Here is a 10,576-nt window from a genome sequence, read left to right as displayed (position 1 = left end):
GATCTGGTAGTGCGTGCTGCAAATGCGGAAAGGAGGGGTACTTTGCAAAGGATTATCGTCAGTCAGCCCCAGTTTAGGATATGAGGATCTGCTATCACTACGATCAGGTTGGTCACGTGAAGACCAACTATCCATTGCTCGTTGCCCGGCTGATGCAGGCTCCAACACCGGTTACAGTGAGGATTACTGACAGGAGTTAGGGTAGAGCAGAGCCACCAAAGGCTCGCGGATGCGCCTTTCAGCTTACAGTCGAGGAGGCCAGGACAGCGCCATATGTAGTTGCTGTTGGGTTTTGTATAGTACAACATCCTATTGTGCATATACAAACCTAAATGCTTTGGATCTATGTTTTCTCTAATTATACATGCAATATTGTTTCCAAAGCATGAAGCCTACAACTAGAATACAATTGACATAAACAATATATAATTGAGTTATAGAATTACCTCTTTGTCATAGCTTGTAGTTTTGGCATTTAAAAACTTAGCACCTCAAATATGATGCCTCAAATGGTTCACAAACACCATGAACAAATGGATGACTTTTGAGAGAGAATATGGAGCACTAAAATTCGGCTATCCTTCTCCAAGAATACATTTTCAACCAATTTTAGGCCAAAGGGGTGTCATATATATAGTGTAGGAATTCAAGATTCATGGGTAAACCCTAATCCATACACTTAGGTTATGATCCATATGTTTTGTTGGCTAACTCTTCATGGATACTTTCATAAACTTAGCCCATCATGGATCAATAGCCCAAACTATATATATATATATATATATATATATATATATATATATATATATATATATATATATATATATATCACTGATTTACATAACCAGTCCCCATTAATTTAATTAGTCTCTTTTTTATCACTAAATTAATTCCAAATTAATTCTTGATCAATACTAATTAAATAACATGATTTCATATTAATATATTAGAACTTATAATATATTAATAAATCATAAATAACCGCTTCTCAAAAGTCCATCCTATCAAATTGCTTTGGTGAAGGCAACTCAAATGGACCATGCTACTCTTGGGTTAAGCACATACCAATTATAGTTATGAGCTTATACACCTAATCCAACAGTCTTCCACTTGGATAAGTCTAATAACTATTATTGCAAGTACGACTCCATAACCCGACTAGCAATCATAGCTCTTTCTAAAACTGTTGTCGAACTCTAAGACGTAGATTATAATCATTCTCTTTGTCCATCTGTTGTTTCCTGATTTTCAATTTATGACGACTGACTAATTGAAAAAATAAAATCAGTCCAGGTTTGGCCAAGCGCTTTGGTTGTCATCACTAAATCATCGAGGGGCCCACATATATCACTTTTATCCATCTAAGGGTAAAAGAAATGGATAAACATCGACTCATATGCTTGCTATATTAACTCATCAAATCACACACAACAATGTGTTTTATAATACCAAGTTACTAGTGCGTTTATGCGTCATCAATGTGCAACCGATTTGTAATCTACAACTCACACGTCTATGTTTTAAGAATATAAGATATTATCGTCTCACAATCACTCGGATAAAATCCATGAAGTGATTCTGATGAGCATGGGTTTAATCTAATACTTGAATCTTATTCCAGAAGTACTCATGAATACTGCAGCAAACTTGTGCTATATCTAAAACACCTAAACAATCTACAGTTAGATTCATGACAGTCTTGCCTCAATACCTACTTCCAAGGTATGATCAACTGTGGATAGTTTGAATAATCTTATTATTCTGGAAGTCAAAACATGCAAAGAGAAACACAAGAATAATCGAATCCAATATGGTCTCAGAACTTATGAATATAAATAAAACACCTTTTATTTAATCACCATATTGATTACACAGTATTCATTGTATAATGTTTTGATTAATCAACTTAATACTTGAATTAAAACAATAGTTATGTCGTGCTCCAAGCATGCACACTACGTTTGCCTCTCTTTGTGAAATAGATCAATGGACAACATTTCAATGATGCTTATTTCACAATTCCAAATCCTTATCGTAAATGTAAGAATACCAAATTCTTTCCATTTGCTAAAATCTGTTAGATTCTAAACTTATATGCAATGATTCTCTTGTAATGACTATGCACATAAGTCAGATAGACTTGGCTACAAACATTACAAAGTATTCCAATTGAGAGCAATTCCATGGAAATGAAGTCTCATATTCAAAGTATATTCCTTTGAACATCCTTCATGCTTTAAGTTTTCTAATCTTACACAAATTTTATGATTAACTTCCACTTATGGAACATTTCCATAATTCCATATGACCAGCACTTCTGAAAAAGAGTTACCTCTTCTTAGAACTTGTCAATATGGACCTTCCAAAACTTATACGATACTTCCAACTGTCCATAAGCAACAAATCTTTGGTAAACCTCATATTGTCCTCAATGATTGCTTAACCATTTTAGTCATATCTCGTTCTAGTCCCTTTTCCCTCTTAATGCCCTAGGCATTTGGAAAATTTTAAAAGATTAATATTATAGCATATCGATCCTATATATGAAGCATATGGAGTATGATTCATAATGTCTCACATAAAGATATTATAATTTATTAGTCTTTCGCTATAATATTTCCACATATAGAATTTCCTTATGTTGAATTATAGCAAAACACCTTTTCAAACCCTGCAACTTTCAGATTTGAAAATTTTGTTATCTATAATTAACATTGCTAAGTTGCAACACTTACCATAATAATTATGCTCCCACTTGCATAATAATTATTATCTTACTAGCATAACACGTATGCTCCAACTAGCTTTGACATGTACCCACAAATCAGTTGGACTTCTAGAAATCAATACTTATTAACTTTCTTACCAAATTTCAGATTTCTGATCCGAGATGCTTCGATAAGCCTTTATGTAAGCTTGTCAAACTCATACACATTTCCTTAGATAGCTCACATGTGTGTTTTAAACTATTCATAACTTACAGCAATAAGTCTCAAATGTTTAGACCTTTTGCCATTTCTCACAATTCGAACTATGAAGAGAGATGTCGTAAGCATAATCAAATTTGAGAATGGAAATATCACAATTGCGAACTCTTTAAAATCTACTTAGTGAAAGCATTTCCTCACAATCCTTTTCATGAAGCGGAGAGAAACCTTATGACACTTAGATTTTATGGTGTATGTGTTCCTATCCATGTGAATTTGTCATAACCACAATCATAAAACACAATACTCAAGTACTCTCCCTTCTTCTTAGATTGCAGAAACTTTTATCTTTCTGCTTAATTTGATTCTTCTTATTCGTTCTGCCATACATTGAAACTTTTCTAATGATTCATAATTACAATTAATCTTGTAAGCATAACCATATTTACTAAACTTTAGGAAATCATAACGAATAGTCTTATCGATCTTTGTGGTGGGCCTGACCAGTGCACAACCAAGTGTACCCGATCACCTAGTCCTTCACTTGACTCACATATACATGTGAACAAGAAATTAGTCTTAATTTCCCAGAGATGAAGTGCTCATTCATCACACAATACAAGTTGCATGATTCCAAGTTTCTATCCAACTGAAACTTGGGTGATGAGAATCTTTCCTTATTTGGTAAATCTTGACACTACCACAAACGAAAGAATCAAATCCATTTTACAATATTGTTTTCAATGGAAACACATAAACAACAATTTTCACAAATGCCATTATAAGGAAACTTAAAATAAAATCGAATCAAAATTTATGTTTTATTTATTAAAATTGCGGAAAACTTTTCCTTATTATGCAAATACATATGAAAACTATGTTGTTATCCATTCCTAAGAAATCTATCACAACTCTTAAGCAACAGCTCCAAATTCAGATCATCGAACCATGCGATCGAAATCCATCTCTTCACGATCAGAATCAACTTACTCTTCCTTTAAGTTTCCTTTCATTCCTTTGATCCTACAAAACATCAAAATGTAATTACATTACATCATGTATTAAGAATCTCAAAATAGGAACTTAATAGAGTTAGATAGTGGACTTACCTGAAGTAGAGACAAACTTTTTGACTTTGCCATCTCTTAGATCTCTCAGGTAGTCATGGCAGCTTCGCAACCAATTCACCTTCTCTTAGCAATAGAAACAAATGGAATCTTTAGGAATGGTACACGGGACTATCTCAGACTTAGCCTTTCCCTTTCCCTTGGAAAGAGAAATCTTTTCTGGACTTCCATTGTTTCCATTTTCAATTTCCATGGAAGTTTGTGAAGTAGATCTTCCAATCAAAATTTGCATGACCAGTGCGCCAAATCATTGTTGATTCAGCAACAATTAGCAAATATGTAATATCAATAAGGGAGATGTCACGGTCTGTCATATACTAATCTTTAGCAAACTAACTATATGACTCGGGAAGTGACTGATGAACCAAGTCAACAACCAACTTCCTTGACACAAAGACTCCTAACATTCCCAGTCTGTAAATGTGTGGCTTCATCTCCAAGACATGTGCACACACAGACCTTCCATCTTGGTGTTTGCTAGCCAATAGGGCTTGAGTGACCTTGACCATTTCAAGTCTTTGAACTTGTGGGTCAAGGAGAACTATTAGAGGAGGTGAGGAAAAGAATCATGATTTCCATTTCCACGATCCAATCGTGGAACACCATCTTCACCAAGAATGCTTTTTCAAAAAGATTTGGGAAGACCATAGTTGTCTGGACTAGACATCCACAAGGGAGAAATTCAAGTTTAGTTGATTTAAGTCCTTAATATAACACCCAAATGAAATATTAAGGCTAGGACGCAACACAATATTTTACAATTTGGAAGAGGAATCTTGTAATCCAATTGCAAAATATTTGAAGGTAGGTAAATGACGATTTGCCAATTTCTACCATGAAAAACGAAATTGATTATTAAGTTTTAAATGAAATGAAATTCCTAGATTCTTTTGAGATTCATTGAACTTTTTAATGTCATGTTCAATCTCGATTATGCCCTTCAAGTTTGTGACTAGGATACTGAGGATGACCAACAAGGTGTGAATAACCATGCAAATTAGCTTGGTACTCTCGATGTCATTTATCACCTAATCAATATGTTGGTTAATCATACACGCTCCATTGATCTATGACAAACATCGAGCTACCCTTTGCCACCCTTGTTAGTCCATGTTAGTGTGCCGATTAACCACACACGCTCCACTAACGACTTAACAAGGTGCAAAGTGCAATTTCATGGTTTAGCACCAAATTCACATTTTTCCTAAGTAACTAAGATTGAGAATTGATAAGTGTTTAGTTACTTGGTATTTTTGTTATACTTTTAATGAGAATTCATGTCCTATACTACCCGCTCAGCTAACGACCATCCACCAGTCAAGGAAGCAGTAGGTGAGAGTGGACACCCATTAAACCGCCATTTTATAGACCGTAACCTTGTACCCCCTTATAGATTGGCTTCGTGAATGAGGCCTAATAATGGTAAGACTGACCTTTTATTTATACATATATAATATATTAAACTTTTAATTTTATATAGTATAAGGGTGTATTTTACATATTTAAAATTCTTGGTGATTTAATCTATTAATAAATTATACTCTTCATTTAATTAATATTAAATCATGTTATTATGGATTTATTAAACTTCTCTTGTAATTATACACTTTAATTAATTTAATAAAGTCCATAAGGTGCAATTGAATTATTCATAGGAACTAGGTTATTAAAAATATTTAATTAATTTTTTAAGTTATGAAACTAAGAGTTGCATATTTTGAAACCTTTCAATTATAAGAGTTAATGTTTTCATAATTTGAGACTTTTCAAATACCAAAACTAGAGGGCAAGTTTTGAAACTTTTCAAAACTTTTCATTTCCATAAATTATGAGTTTAATGAATTTTAAAAATGAGACCTTTTATTTTCCATAATTTGATGACAAGTTATGGAATTCATTAAAGGATTTTAGATCAATATATTAACTAATACAATTAACTTATAATTTTTTTCTATGATCTAGTTAAACTCATAAGTCAAGATAATTCACATGAACAATTTCACAAGAAATTCCTATCATATAAACTAATACAAATCTTGAAATTTTGACAATTATCTTTTAACTGGATGAGGATGATCACTACCATATAAAAAAAATAGATTTTATGATTCAAAACAGTTTGTGGTAATGATCCTAATACAATTTTTTGCCAAAAAACCTGAAAACCTGCTGTCTGATCATACAACTCGTCGAGCCCAATTATTGGCTCGTCGAGTTCAAGGCAAAGTTCATCTACTCGTCGAGTCCAAGAATATACTCGCCGAGTAGGTGCTGTCAGAACAGATTTTCAGCTTTGAAAAATAATACATTAGTATCAATAATAGAAACCTATCCTCAAATTTGATAACACTGTTGGGTTTTGTATACTACAACATCCTATGTTGCACATACAACCTTAAATGTGTTGGATCTATGTTTTATCTAATTATACATGCAATAATGTTTCCAAAGCTTGAAACCTACAACTAGAATACATTTGACATAAACAACATAGAATTGAGTTACAGAATTACCTCTTTGTCGTAGCTTGTAGTTTTTGGCCTTTAAGAACTTAGCACCTCAAATGTGATGCCTCAAATGGTTCACGAACAAATGGAGGACTTTTGAGAGAGAATATGGAGCACGAAAATTCGGCTATGCTTCTCCAATAATACATGTTTAACAAATTTTAGGCCAAAGGGGTGTCATATATATAATGTAGGAATCCAAGAGTCATGGGTAAACCCTAATCCATACACTTGGGTTATGATCCATATTTCATTTGGGCTAACTCTTCATGTATACTTATATAAACTTAGCCCATCATCGATCAATAGCCCAAACAATACATATATCACTAATTTACATAATCAGTCCCCGTTAATTTAATTAGTCTTTTTTTTATCACAAATTAATTCCAAATTAATTCTTGATCAATACTAATTAAATAACATGATTTCATATTAATATATTAGAACTTATAATATATTAATAAATCATAAATAACCTCTTCTCAAAAGTCCATCCTATCAAACTGCTCTGGTGTTGGCAACCCAAATCACCATGTTTATTATCTTCTTTACAATTCCACATGTCAAATCAAATGCTAATGTCTCTATATTTGGTCTGAGTGCCTAACCATGAAGATTCAAGCTACCATTTCATGGAAACTGTTCTCCATTAGACAACAATCAACACAGTGTGAATGATCTATGATGGGTCTCTCGATAATATCTCGGAATCATATTTTTGTAATCATTTTTGATCATTTTGATTTTATTGGATCTATTTGGTTTTCATTCCAAAACTTGTTGATCAAATTATTTTTTGTTGATTCCATTCAAAATTCAAATCTAAATAGTAATATGTTACTGTTCACATATTTTTTTGCCAAATCGTGATCATCACTGTTAGCTATTTTTGATCCAAAATAAAATCTAGTCCTAATTTCTTTGATCGGTTAATATTCATGAACTATTTACATTGAATTTCTTTAGTCCATGACTAACACCTTACGACATCTGCTTTGTATTCTGTAGCACATCATATTGGAGAATCAAACAATATATCTTGAAATTTAGATCATGAGTTCGTAATTATTCTGGACTTCAATTGATCCATATCAAATTCGTATGTATTTTATTCACAATTTTGATTGAATAGTTTCACCACGATGTGATCCTTGAATCGATTTTCCATCACTACGTGATGTTGAATCTATATGACAAAGAATCATTATGGAGTGATACTGCTAATAATATATTATCTTATAGGGTCACACATTTATCAAGTTGGCATATTTTGTATATTTATTATTAATACGATTATTAATAAATAATATCAATTCTTTTATTTTAATTAGGGAATAATTATTGTTTTATGAAAATAATAATTATAAGAGAGTATAACTAGTTGTTATTTCATATGGTATGAATTAATAAGTCATGCACAACATTTTGGACTAGTTAGATTCTTTTGACTTTTACCTAAAGGCAAATTTTATATTTTATAAACTTAGATTTTATAAAAATTAAAGAAACCTCCTCTATTCAAGAGGCATGGCCAAAACTATTAAACAAATATTGAGGTTTCTTTTTCCAATCTCCATACTTTGTCTCTCCATGCCTCTAAAGGCTACAAATACTTTAAAGTATTTTATTATATAGCCCATACTTTATAGTTAAAAATGTGTAGGTTTTACTTTGCATGGTAATATATAAAGAAGAGTAAGAGGCTTGTAAAAGTTGCTAGTTTTTGGTGAAAATATCCTCTTTTCTTCATGTGGTTGAAACCACTTCTCTCTCCCCCTTTCTTGTTGTCTTTTGAAAATTGTTGGAAGTTTAAAGTCTTCTTGAGTTGTCTCCTTTAGTGCTTATTTGAGTTAAGCACCTAAAGGCTTCACACACTTAAGAATATAGGAAGGAACTAGTATTCCAAGTGGCTTACTCTTGAAGTTTGATACTTGTAAAGAATATCATATTCTTTGATCTTTTCATCTTCATCAAAACCCCAAAACCAAGTGGTTTATTGGCTTCAAAGGTTATCATTCTAAAAAATCTATGTTTACTTTTATTTAATTTAAACCTCGATAAATGGATCCTTGATGGTTTGGTTTTGTTATGAACTAAAAATAAACTTGTTATTTTGGAAAGTCTCCTGTTGTGTTTTTTGTGAAAAACAAACTTATATTTTATATCAAAACTCATCAGTGGTATCAGAGCCATCTTTTATATGTTAGAATGATTTTTTTTTTGTTTGATAATCTTTTTTTTGGAAAACAAGCATGGATTTCTTTTTATTATGAAAAAGCTATATTTGTCTTCTTTGGCAACTTCTTGGTTAAAATTGTGTGGTTTTATATATAACCATTTTTCATGCATTTTGGTTATATAAAAGTTTCTTAGAAAAAACAAAGAGTTGTTTGCTATAATATTTGATATGTTGTTATGTATAAACAAGCCATTTGGACATTTGTTTTGTGTTTCGTTGATATTTATTTATTCATAAGATGTGATAGATAAATATGTAATTTTTCATTTGTTGATTTGTTGTAATAAATTAGTTAGACTAGTTTTATTTCTTTTTAAATGTAACAAGATGAAAAAAAGACCTCCTCGAAGACGATTTAACCATTTAAGACCATAATCCGAACCATAATCTTTCACTTTTGATTTTGGGCTTAATTATAGTCTTAATGGTTTAAGTGTTGCAACTTTCACAACATGAAGATCTGAAGTCCTTTTGCAAGCAAGAGTTGACTTGGAAAGTGGGAGATTGAAGACCTTTTGAAGTGTCCCTTAAGTGCTTTTGGAAAGACTTAATAATTTTTGTGATGACGAACAAAAAATTATTAATATACATGACTTGGTTTATACTCATTATAATGCATACATGTGATGTTTATTTTTATGTTATTGTATGTTATGTTTTTTTTGTATGAAAAGAGTTTTACATTGCAAACAACATTTTAACATAAGATAATATCACTTTGAGTTTGAGCAAAAAATATTTAAAAGATAACATAAGATGTTTATAAATGTATATTTATAAAAACATTTTTACCAGTTAAAAATCGATTTTTTGTTAAAAAATAGTTTTATTGTAAAACTTATAAATATCAAACTTTAAAATATTTGAAATGGTTTAAAAGATGTTTAAAAATTATATAAAAACTCCATGTCTTTATAAACTTATAGTTTATAAAAATTAAAGAATCCTCATCTTTTTAAGAGGCATGGCCAAAACTATTAAACAGATATGAAGGTTGCTTTTCCAACCTCCATACTTTGTCTTCCCATGCCTCTAAAGGCTACAAATGCTTTAGAGTATTTTATTATATTGCCCATACTTTATATTTAAATAGTGTGTAGGCTTTACTTTGCATGATGTAACATCCCCAAAATCTCGGCCCGAAAAGACCGATTTCATTTATGCTTTTTAAAATAATTTTCAGAGTAAATCCTTTTAATTTTAAAAGAGATGCGGAATTTGTTCCCAAAAACAAAACATGATAAAATAGATATTTATCAAAACATTTCATAAAGAAATATGATTTCATTTCATAATCAAAAGTCGGGATGTCATGTTCCGATACAGATCATAAAGCATAAACGATAGCATTACAAGTCTTTCAACAAATATATACATATACAGACTTGTAAACAAAACAACTTGATGTTCGCCCATCTTAAGCTCTTGCGCCACTTCCTGTAAAATAAATCAACTGAGTGGGTCAGGCTTGGGAGCCTGGTGAGCATATAGGGTTTTCAACCCATAATAAATAATTAAGTTAATTATTATCAACCAACAATAACCCAGTTACCCATTCCCGTTATTCTCACTTTATGTCCCTAAAATAACTAACACAAGGGACCTAGTCTAAGAATATTTCATCGGGGCGACTACACATGCTTCGGGGGTTCCTCAGCAATATAAGTCAAATAAGGCAACCATGGGGGGGATGGAATACAGCGAATGAACACCCAAGTTCATTAACACCTACAGGTTATGAGCCTGCTAGCGTTCCACTGGACTATCTAGAAA

The sequence above is a fragment of the Lactuca saligna genome, chromosome 9 (assembly GCF_052625555.1).
Source record: "Lactuca saligna cultivar CGN05327 chromosome 9, ASM5262555v1, whole genome shotgun sequence".
NCBI classification, from domain to species: domain Eukaryota; kingdom Viridiplantae; phylum Streptophyta; class Magnoliopsida; order Asterales; family Asteraceae; genus Lactuca; species Lactuca saligna.
Note: the sequence above shows the minus strand (reverse complement) of the source record.